A 12,694-nucleotide genomic window follows, 5' to 3' on the forward strand; every position below is an offset into this window, starting at 1 on the left:
TACTCTCAGTCCTTCATTTATGCAACAGGTCAACTCTGGAACTGTCTCCCTCTGTCTGTATTTCCTGCTGCCTATGATCTCCAGTCTTTCAAACGCAGTGTGTCCAGGCATCTGGAAATGAATGGATCTTGAATTTGGCTCTCTCTTGTATTTTGTTTTTCTCTTGGAGGGAGCTCTTATTGCGGGCTCATGGCCTTTGGTTCCTTCTTCCTCGCATAAAAAAAAAAAAGAATCTAGTCATTCGGATATGTCGTTGTACTCGCTGGTCAAGGAAGTTTTCGAACACTTCTGTTCGATTATATATTTTGGCATTTGTTAAGCAAATATCTTGCATACTACCCTGTAATATTAAAGTTAAATTATAAAGTATAATGTGTTACACAGCGGGAGGTGCCCACCATGACTCATCTGGGTTGCAGTAGTAATTTTCACGCGCATGCGCGCGGGCATGTGTGTGTGTGTGTGTGTGTGTGTGTGTGTGTGTGTGTGTGTGTGTGTGTGTTCTTACCAAATTGTTCTTACCTAATTGTATCTTTACAGGAATGAGTCAAGCTCGTACTGTCCCGTGTCTTAAACCATATTTATCGTACATATCCTTAAATTTGTGAATTGTTTTGGCACACACTATTTCATTCGGTAGTGCATTCCATTGATCAGTTTCTGTTTGGGAAACTGAATTTCCTTACGTCTTTATCACCTCTCTTCTTATGCAGTTTTTTGCAGTGTCCTCTTGCTGATGCTTCTCTATATGTTAAATAATCAATTATGTCTATTTTCTCCTTCCCTGATATGCACTTATATAGCATTATCATGTCATCTCTTTTCCTTCTCTCCTGTAGTGTTGGTAGATTCAGTTTATTTAGTCTTTCTTCTTAGCTTAGGTCCCTTAAGCTTGGTATCCATCTTGTAGTGGCCCTTTGAACTTTTTCTATCTTGTCTATGTGTTTTTTGAGATGAGGACTCCAGACTACTGATGCATATTCCAGGGTTGGTCTAATGAATGATGTTATTATCCTTCTTAGCTTGTCTTCATTTATGTATGTGAATGCTATTCTCATATTTGCAAGCAGTGCATACATGTTCCGTACCTTCTCGCTGATGTGGTCAGCCGGAGATAGTCTGTTATTGATAATCACACCTAGGTCCTTCTCTCTTTCTGATGTGTGTAGGGTTTTATTTCCTAACTTATAATCCCAAAGGGGTCTTTTTCCACTTTTACCAAACTTGATTACATGACACTTGTCCACATTGAATTCTATTTGCCATGAATTACTCCATTCATGAAGTTTATTTAATTCTTCTTGTAGCTCTTTGCAAGAGTCTGTGCTAGTAATTCTCCTTTGTATTTTTGCATCATCTGCAAACATACTTAGATAGCTCTCATTTCCAGTGTTACTGTTTATATCATTTATATACACTAAAAACATGATTGTTGCCAGCACTGAACCCTGTGGTACTCCACTAGTCACTTCTTTCCATGATGAGTAGTTTCCTCTTAGTACTGTTCTCATTTCTCTTTTTATGTTAAAATTTTGCGTCCAATAAAACAGTTTGCCTCGAATTCCTCCTTGATGGTACAGTTTCCATAAAAGCCTTTGGTGTGGTACTGTGTCAAAAGCTTTCTTGAAATCTAAATAGATACTGTCCACCCATCCTTCTCTTTCCTGTATTGTGTTTGTTACTCTGTCATAGTAGCTCAACAGATTAGTAACACATGATTTTCCTTTTCTGAAGCCAAATTGTCTTTCTGTTATCATACTGTGTTCTTCTAGATGATTTACCCAAGCTTTTCTTATAAGCTTTTCTAATACCTTGCTTACAACACTGGTCAGTGATACTGGTCGGTAGTTGAGTGGATTTTGTCTATTTCCTTTCTTGAATAATGGGACAATATTTGCTTTCTTCCAAACATCAGGTAGTTTACCTTGACTCAAGGATTTCTTGAAAATTAAAAATAATGGTTTACTTAACTCCTTTTGCACATTCTCGTAGTACCCAACATGAAAATTCATCAGGACCACTTGCTTTTCCTCTGTCTAATTTACTTAACTCCTCCTGTACTACTTTTTCTGCTATTTGTATATCTGGTAGTATCTGTGGACATGCATGTTCCACATAGTCCCTTTCCAAATTTTTTTCTTTTGTAAAAACTAATTGGAAATTCTTATTTAGTGCTTCACAAATATATTTCTCTTGTGTATAAGTGATTCCCTCGTCCGTAATGGATTGTATTATATCTTTTACTTTGGTTTTGCTTCTGATATAGCTGTAAAACAGCTTTGGTTGATCACTACTTTTATTTATTATATCCTCCTCAAACTGTTTTTGGGCTTCCCTCCTTATTCTTGTATAATCGTTTCTTGCCTGTTTGTAATTATTAAACGCCCGTTCACTATTGTGTCTTCTGTATCTATTCCACAACAAATCTCTTCTTTCTTTTGATTTTTTACGTTCTGTACTGAATCATTTCTGTATTTTCTTATCTGCTTCTTTGTGCTGTGGGATGTACTTCTGGACTCCTATTTCATAAAATTCACAGAATTTTTTATATACAGCATTTAAATCTTGTCATCTAAGCTCATTTTCTCAATCAACTTCTAAGTAATACTTCTTTAGGTCTTGATAATTTCCCTTTTTATAGTTTAGGCTCTTTTTGTAACTTTCATTGCTGTAAACTATGTCATATGCTATCCTGAAGTTGTAATTTGGTACTGCATGATCGCTTTTGCCGAGTGGAGGGTGATATATTAAACTGTCAATATCATTTTCTTGCCTAGTAAATGTTAGATCTAGCATTGAAGGTACATCGAGTCCTCTTTTTCTGGTGGTTTCCCTCACACGTTGCATTAGGAAAAACTCTTGCGCGAGATCCAGGAGCTTTTGGTCCCAACAACTTTCTTGGCTAATTATATCTAGAGTATTACAATTTATATTTGTATTAAAATCTCCAGTTAGTATAATTCTTTCCGATTTCTCTTCCATTTTATGTAGTAATGATCTTAAACTCTGAATTGTACTCTCTGCCAGGTCCTCATATTCGTCTCTTTCCCATGTGTTTGATCTGGGTGGCATGTACAAATTGGCTACAATTACTTTCCCTTCAGATGTGTTGATCTCTACTGCAATCAGTTCTACTTGTGATGGTATATCTAGTTTTATTTCATTGACTTTTAGATTTTTCTTAGTTAATATTATAATTCCTCCCCCTTTTTTTTTAATTTCTGTCTCTTCTCCATATATTGTATTCCTCTAAGTTTAGTATGTCATTGGATATCCTTGGTGTTAATTTTGTTTCAGTTAGGCATATTATTTGTGGTTCATTTCCTCTGACATAATCATTCATCTCTAGTAATTTAGATACCATTCCATCCACATTTGAGTACATCAACTTTATCATCTTGTTTATATACTTGTCATGACATGGTTCTACTACCTTCCTCCTTTTTCTTCCATCCTGTTTGTGTACCACTTTCGTACCTGCAATCCTATTACTTTGTAAAAAAAAAAAAAAAAAAAAATCTTGTTCTCTTCTGATCTTCCCTCATTTTTTGTTTTTGCTTCCTCCCTCTTCTCGTTCAGTAATTCCAGTTCCTCTTGTGTTAGGCATCTTTTTATCCATACATTTTTGAACTCCTCTTTTTCCATTAGATTCTTTGCATTTTTTTTAGTATCTCCTTCACAGTGTTTACACTCTGGAAAGTCACGTTTAGAGGTCTTGTCTTGCTTTTCTCGTATTTCCCTAACCTTTTGTGTTCCTCTATGTCTTTACTACAGATTTCCTCTGGTACTTCTTTCAGTAAGCTCATTACATTTGCCCTCTCCTTTTTGTCTCTTGTGATCTTGTTTTTTACTTCTTCCTCTTCTATACCAGTGATTACTATAGATTTGTTTATATCTACTGAATCTCTGACTAACTTTGGCTTGTTTTGGATTATTCTTTTCACTTCCTGTTTAATGCTTTTTTCCTCTACTCTTGTTTCTAAGTCTTTCTTTACTTTCACCATTTCAGCATACGTGGTTTCCACATCATTTTTGTAGCTTTGCACAGCTTCATTCACCTGTGTTATCTTCTCCTCACTATCACTGCTTTGGTGTATCAGACTGCTTACTTGCCTAATTGTCTCTGTATCATTTTTGAACTCTTATATAACACTCTCGTGATTGACTACTGAACGGCCATACCACGTTGAGTACACCGCTTCCCGTTCAATCAGCGAAGTTAAGCAACGTTGGGTCTGGTTAGTACTTGGATGGGTGACCACCTGGGAACGCCAGATGCTGTTGGCAAAACGTTCTCCCTACATGTCAAGTGGGGTTGGTGGAGGATTAGTGCCCCTCCCTGTAAAACAATTAACTCTAAGCCCTTGGCCACCCTGTTTGGGATACATGGCGTCTGGCAATGAATGAAAAAAACTTGCCATTTCACTCATTTTCTTCCTAAGTGTACTCAATTCCACTGTTAGTTTACTGATGGTAGTGTCTTTCTTGTTGGCCTCCCTTCCTAGTTTTTCTATTTCTTCCTTTTGCAAGTGCATCTGCTTCTTTATTTCATCAATTTCATTTTTGAAAGCCATTTCTAGTTTGTGTACACGTTCAACCAGTCTATTGTGCGTCTCCACTTCAACCAGTTCTTGGTAGAAATCATCATCTTGCTTTCTACCTTTATCCCTTTTCTTTTCCAAATTTCCTTTACTAAAGTATGTGTCCATTTTGCAATACTAAAAGCACAGAGTACAGGTACTTACATACCCCGTGCAGTTGTAGTCTAAACAAACCTCAGCTGACTGAGTGCATTCTTTTGCCTCTTGGTTCTCTTTTCTGGTTGTACAAGTCTTGTTTAAACTTATTTTTTTTTTTCTTTTAATAATGAAAAATCATTTAGTCTAACCTGGTACAGAGCTTGACTAATACAAAGATACTAATTTAGGTAATGCCACTGGCCGTGTTGGTTCGGTACGGAGCGCCGATGTCGGACGTCTGCCTCGATTGACTCCCTGTTCTTACCTAATTGTATCTTTACAGGAATGACTCAAGCTCGTACTGTCCCGTGTCTTAAACCATATTTATCGTACATATCCTTAAATTTGTGAATTATTTTGGCACACATTATTTCATTCGGTAGTGCATTCCATTGATCAATTGCTCTGTTTGGGAAACTGAATTTCCTTACGTCTTTATCACCTCTCTTCTTATGCAGTTTTTTGCAGTGTCCTCTTGGTGATGCTTCTCCATATGTTAAGTAATCATTTATGTCTATTTTCTCCTTCCCTGATATGCACTTATATAGCATTATCATGTCACCTCTTTTCCTTCTCTCCTGTAAAGTTCGTAGATTCAGTTTATTTAGTCTTTCTTCGTAGCTTAGGTCCCTTAAGCTTGGTATCCATCTTGTAGTGGCCCTTTGAACTTTTTCAATCTTGTCTATATGCTTTTTGAGATGAGGACTCCAGACTGCTGATGCATATTCCAGGGTTGGTCTAATGAATGATGTTATTATCCTTCTTAGTATGTTTTCATTTATGTATGTGAATGCTATTCTCATATTTGCAAGCAGTGTAAACATGTTCCGTACCTTCTCGCTGATGTGGTCAGCCGGAGATAGTCTGTTATTGATAATCACACCTAGGTCTTTCTCTCTTTCTGATGTGTATAGGGTTTTATTTCCTAACTTATAATCCCAATCAGGTCTTTTTCCACTTTTACCAAACTTGATTACATGACACTTGTCCACATTGAATTCCATTTGCCATGTACTACTCCATTCATGAAGTTTATTTAATTCTTCTTGTAGCTCTTTGCAAGAGTCAGTGTTAGTAATTCTCCTTTGTATTTTTGCATCATCTGCAAACATATTCAGATAGCTCTCATTTCCAGTGTTACTGTTTATATCATTTATATACACTAAAAACATGATTGTTGCCAGCACTGAACCCTGTGGTACTCCACTAGTCACTTCTTTCCATGATGAGTAGTTTCCTCTTAGTACTGTCCTCATTTCTCTTTTTATGAGAAAGTCTTGCATCCAACAAAACAGTTTGCCTCGAATTCCTCCTTGATGGTACAGTTTCCATAAAAGTCTTTGGTGTGGTACTGTGTCAAAAGCTTTCTTGAAATCTAAATAGATACTGTCCACCCATCCTTCTCTTTCCTGTATTGTGTTTGTTACTCTGTCATAGTAGCTCAACAGATTAGTAACACATGATTTTCCTTTTCTGAAACCAAACTCTCTTTCTGTTATCATACTGTGTTCTTATAGATGATTTACCCAAGCTTTTCTTATAAGTTTTTCTAATACCTTGCTTACAACACTGGTCAGTGATACCTGTCGGTAGTTGAGTGGATTTTGTCTATTTCCTTTCTTGAATAATGGGACAATATTTGTTTTCTTCCAAATATCAGGTAGTTTACCTTGACTCAAGGATTTCTTGAAAATTAAAAATAATGGTTTACTTAACTCCTTTGCACATTCTCGTAATACCCAACATGAAATTTCATCAGGACCACTTGCTTTTCCTCTGTCTAAACTACTTAACTCCTCCTGTATTACTTTTTCTGCTATTTGTATATCTGGTAGAATGTGTGGACATGCGTGTTCCACATAGTCCCTCTCAAAATTTTTTTCTTCTGTAAAAACTAATTGGAAATTCTTATTTAGTGCTTCACAAATATCTTTCTCTTGTGTATAAGTGATTCCCTCGTCCGTAATGGATTGTATTATATCTTTTACTTTGGTGTTGCTTCTGATATAGCTGTAAAACAGCTTTGGTTGATCACTACTTTTATTTATTATATCCTCCTCAAACTGTTTTTGGGCTTCCCTCCTTATTCTTGTATAGTCGTTTCTTGCCTGTTTGTAATTATTATACGCCCTTTCACTATTGTGTCTTCTGTATCTATTCCACAACAAATCTCTTCTTTCTTTTGATTTTTTACCTTCTGTATTGAACAATTTCTGTATTTTCTTATCTGCTTCTTTGTGCTGTGGGATGCACTTCTGGACTCCTATTTCATAAAATTCACAAAATATTTTATATACAGCATTTAAATCTTGTCCTCTAAGGTCATTTTCCCAATCAACTTCTAAGAAATACTTCTTTAGGTCTTGATAATTTCCCTTTTTATAGTTTAGGCTCTTTTTGTAACTATCATTGCTGTTTACTATGTCATATGCTATCCTGAATTTATAATTTAGTACTGCATGATCGCTTTTGCCGAGTGGAGGGTGATATATTAAACTGTCAATATCATTTTCTTGCCTAGTAAATATTAGATCTAGCACTGAAGGTACATCAAGTCCTCTTTTTCTGGTGGTTTCCCTCACATGTTGCGTTAAGAAAAACTCTTGTACGAGATCCAGGAGCTTTTGGTCCCAACAGCTTTCTTGGCTATCTATATCTAGAGTATTCCAATTTATATTTGTATTGAAGTCCCCAGTTAGTATAATTCTTTCCGATTTCTCTTCCATTTTATGTAGCAATGATCTTATACTCTGAATTGTACTCTCTGCCAGGTCCTCATATTCGTCTCTTTCCCATATGTTTGATCTGGGTGGCATGTACAAATTGGCTAGAATTACTTTACCTTCAGATGTGTCGATCTCTACTGCAATCAGTTCTACTTGTGATGGTATATCTAGTTTTATTTCCTTGACTTTTAGATTTTTCTTAGTTAATATTATAATTCCTCCTCCTTTTTTTTAAATTTCTGTCTCTTCTCCATATATTGTATTCCTCTAAGTGTAGTATGTCATTGGATATCCTTGGTGTTAATTTTGTTTCAGTTAGGCATATTATTTGTAGTTCATTTTCTCTGACATAATCATTCATCTCCAGTAATTTAGATACCATTCCATCCACATTTGAGTACATCAACTTTATCATCTTGTTTATATACTTATCATGACATGGTTCTACTACCTTCCTCCTTTTTCTTCCATCCTGTTTGTGTACCACTTTCGTTCCTGCAATCCTATTGCTTTGTAAAAAAAATTCTTCTTCTCCTCTTCTGATCTTCCCTCATCTTTTGTTTTTGCTTCCTCCTTTTTCTCTTTCAGTAATTCCAGTTCCTGTGTGTGTGTGTGTGTGTGTGTGTGTGTGTGTGAGTGTGTGTGTGTGTGTGTGTGTGTGTGTTTAATAATTGTGGGGTTGATGGATTTATACTCGGACATTAGGACTGGCTCAGGGTGGTGTGATGGCAGTCAGGTTACGGTCACGTAATTACCTGAATGTGCCCAAAGTGCACGTCAAACTCGGCGTTATGTTGATCGATAACTAAGACACCTGTGAGCATGAAAAATTATAACACTTGATTTATATTCCACTTCACTTATATTCTGTAATCAGCAAAGTGGAAGAGAGGTCATGCAACAAATTTTTTTTACTTTCATGTATTTTAATTATCTATCTATATATTCTCAGGCGCCTTAAACAAGTAAGGGGTGGCCACAAACAGTTCGCCTCCATTTCACCCTGTCCCCCTTCATTTCACTGCCCTGCTCCCGGCTCACTCCCGCCTCTCTCATATACCTCTCCACTCCATCCCTCCATCTCATCTTTGGCCTCTCTCCCTCTCCCCCCCTCCGCATCACTCACATACACTCTCCTCGTCAGTCTTTCGCTCTCCATCCTCTCTATATGGCCAAACCACCTCACTTTGTTTCTCCTAAGGCTTCCTATCACATCCACAGCCAACCACAACACTTATGCACTTCCTCATTTGTTTGTCTGTCTCTCCATGTGACTCCACACGCTCCTCTCAAATATTTCACTTCCACTGCCCTTGCTCATGACTTGTGTCCCTCCAACAAGGTCTAAGCTCTACTTCCGTACGTTAGAGTTTGTATCACAATACTGTCATGCGGTATCTTTTTCACTTTCATGATCACTTCCCTCTTTCTTATCGTTTTCAAAGAACCAGCAACCTTTCTTCCTTGTTTTACTGTTTCAAGCACTTCACCCTCTAAACTTCCATCCTTACTCATCACATTACCTAAGTACTTAAACGAACTCACGTTTTCCATTTCCTCCTCATCCCATCTCACTGTACATTCACTGACTTCATTTCTCTCGAAGACCATAACTTTGCTCTTTCCTACATTCACCATTAGATTCCGTTTCTGACACGGTCTCCCAAACTCATTCACCAAGCCTTGCAGCTCCCCTTCATCTTCACTTAACAACACAGTACCATCTGCAAACAACAGTACAGGGAGTTTCCATACACACTGCCCTTTCTCATTAGAGCCGCTCCAACATCCACTGCCATACCTTGTATCTCTTTCACAACCTCATCCCATTGAACAACCATGGTGACATGACACACCCCTGTTTCAGTTCAACCTTCAATTAGAAATTTAAAATTCACTCAGTTCACTGTCAACACGCACTGCAGCCTTAGCACCCTCGTACATACAGTCCTCTTGATGGCATTCAGCAACTTCCCATTTACACCATATGTTCTTAATACTTTCCACAATCCTTGTCTGTCCACCCTGGCATATGTTCTCTCGCATTCCATGAAGACTGCATAGAGCTTCTTTCCCTTCTCTAGAAACTTTTTCACTAAAGATCTAAGAATAAAGAACTGATCTACACTTCTTCCCTTCCTAAAACCTCCCTGTTCATCTCCAACTAATTCCTCTGCTATTTCCTTAACGCTGTCAGTAGATATCCTACCATATACTTTTCTTATTACACTAAGAAGACAAATGCCCCTATGATTACCACACACTTCCTTTTCCCCTCTTTTTTTGTACATGGGAATAATTATACCCGACTTCCAATCCTCCGGGACTTTACCTTCCTCCCAGGCCAATCTGCACATCTTCCCCATCCATTCTACTGCTGTCTCTCCCACATGTTTCGGCGTCTCACCAGATACTCCATCAGTTCCTGGGGTTTTCTCCATTTCGACTTTCTTCATTGCTTCCACAACTTCGATCATACTGATTTCTTCCTCTCTTCTCACATCCGTCCTTCTCCCAGCCATTTCCCAGCCACTTATACTCGAATTACTTTCATTCTCTATGTTTGACAATTCCTTTAAGTGTTCTCCGCATCTGCCCACTTTTTTGTTTCCTTCTCCGCCAGTAATCTGCCATTTTTATCTGACACTTCACAACTCGCTTCTTTAACACCATGTCTAACTCAACCTCTTTCCAGGACATTTTCTTACATTCCCTCCACTTCACATTCAAAATCCTTCCAAAATCCTCACCCACTATTTTCTTCCTTTCTCTTACTAATCTTTTCACCTCGCTCTTCCTCTCAACATATAAATCTCTCTTCTGTCTCTCAACTTCCTCTATACCCCTGTTTCTTATCCACTCACTATATGCTGTCTTCTTTTGTGCCAGAACCTGTCTCACCTCTTCATTCCACCATGCTGTTCCTTGCACCCCCTTTGGTCTTCTCTTTACCCCACACACCACCTCACGTGCTTCACAGATTTCTTCTGTGAACATCTTGCACACATCTTCTATGTCCCCTATCTACTCAAAATCATATTTACCCAATCGTTCCTCCATTTCTCTCTTATATTCATATTCTGCCTTTTTTCCATCCTCCTGTAGTCTCTCCACCCTCCTTGTAAGAACTATTTCCTCCTGTACTTCCCTTCTTCTATTCCTCCACTTTCAACCTTGACTTTCACCATCACCAAGTGGTGATCAGAATGTCCACTTACCCAACGTCTATATGCTCTAGCATCCATTACACACCTTCTCATTCCATCATCCACACAAACAGACTCAGTCAGTGTCTTCCGTTCATTCAGCTCACCACTCACCCGTCTCATCACTCGCCACTTATACCTGTGGATCATTTTGTGTGTGAAGAGAGTATTTGCTATCATCAACCCCCTCCCAGCACAAATGTCCACTAGAGCGCTGCCATTCTCAATCACCTCTGTAGGCACCCCCCACTCACACACTACTTCATCCACCTTCTCATTCCCTACTTTTACATTCATATCTCCAATCAAAAACCTTCTCTCATTCCTTTCAAACTTTTCCATGCATGCTTCCACATTTGTCCAGAACTCTTCTTTCACTCTGCCTGGACGATCTTGCTTTGGCGCATACATACACACAATCGCCCACATTTGTAGTCCAACTTTCGATATTACCCACACAGTTCTTTAGCCAACTGATCCATACTCTCTTATATCCTCCGTCCATCTCTTGTACACAACAATACACGCTACTTCGTTTGCCTTCTCATTCTCATCCACTCCCGCGCATATACCCCATCCATACTCCCATTCTCTCACTCTCACCTCACCATTTAGTTTCAGTTAATCCACACACATCCACACTAGTACCCTCAAGCACCTGGACAATCTCTCTCTCTCTTTCATCTCATCATTTGCACCCCATAAACTCCATGTCGCAAACCGTACCATGTCCTTTGTTCGGTCCTTAGTCGTCACCTGTTGGTCAGTTCTGGTCCGAGGCTTCTTGTTCGTATTTTTAATTGTTTTCCGGGAAGGAGCACTAACATTTCACCAACCCACTTTTAATTCTAATTATAATTTTAAATGTTAGAGGTTTGTCTTTCCCTTAGGCATCTCAGGGCTAACAAACAACTTTTCCTGGTCAATTGTCTATTTTCTTTTATTCTATTTTATTTTATTATTTATTAAATTATTCTATCTTTTTCTATATCCAGGATATTCAATACTGTTTGAGAGAGACTTTCCTAACTGAAGGTGTTAGATATAGCATTCATAAACCCATTTACTACACTCATTTTACTTTAACTTGGCCTAAAATTGCCACCTCTCCATCTTTAATTTTGAGGATTAACAATAGACTGACTCTGGTATATGATATCACAAAGCAGTGTTGTTAGACTGACGTAGAGCTGTATCATTATCGTTGTATTCTGCCTCTGAGCCACGTGGAATCTGTCTATGGCCGAGCTCCATAATCCCAAAAGAGGTGGTCGTTTGTGTGAGTTGGTTGTTTTACGGGGAGGGGCACTAATCCCCCGCCAGCACAATTGTTTTTAAGCCACAAAAAGGACGGAAATCTTTGTCAAGTCAAAGTGAAAGAACTATAGGCATGTCTAAGAGGCCGATCAAAACTTAATAAAATCGTCTGGAGTCAGTAAACCAAAATATACGCCATCGTAGTGACTGGAGTAAATGGTCATAGTCGCCATGACTACTTCAATACGGTGATGACGGTTATTACCCGTTCTCGCCCCGGAAGGGCTTGAGGACGGGTATTGTTTTCACTCGGTTTGTCCGTTCGTTATCTGCCTGTTAACAACTTCACGCGAAAGCTATTATTGCAATTTTGTCTAAAATTACAGGGATGATGAACTATGACCTGATCCCCAGAGTAAATTTTGGGCCATATTGGGCCAAGACCCACCCTGTAGACCCCCAAAATGGAAAAAAAAAAAAAAAAATGTACAGGGTGTTTGTGTACAAAAAATGGAATAATTTAAATGTTGTCTAACGTACACCCTTAGCATGATAGGATTATGCTGTTGAACATAAGTACAGCCGAAGCTTCCAACAAAAATGATTTTCAGAACAGAGCAAAAAGTCAGAATCGTCCAACTCTGGCATGAAGGCAAGTCATATGTCACGATCCGTCGTCGAGTCTGCCTGGATCAAGCTGTCAAGCTCCTTTCCAGTCATTACTAAAGAACTTACGAGGACCAAGAACATCCAGTGATAAGAACGA

At 38.4% G+C, this 12,694-nt stretch overlaps 1 non-coding gene across 1 annotated transcript; it reads left to right on the forward strand.

Moving 5' to 3' along the window:
- Nucleotides 1–4,168: 4,168 nt before the first annotated feature.
- LOC145409016 (5S ribosomal RNA) lies at nucleotides 4,169–4,287 on the forward strand. The gene has a single exon (XR_013899037.1). It is a non-coding gene; the product is annotated as a 5S ribosomal RNA (ribosomal RNA).
- The last annotated feature ends 8,407 nt before the right edge of the window (nucleotides 4,288–12,694 follow it).

Source organism: Coenobita brevimanus, chromosome 8 (assembly GCF_032717465.1).
Source record: "Coenobita brevimanus isolate Jiangsu-jjx chromosome 8, ASM3271746v2, whole genome shotgun sequence".
Lineage (NCBI taxonomy): Eukaryota > Metazoa > Arthropoda > Malacostraca > Decapoda > Coenobitidae > Coenobita > Coenobita brevimanus.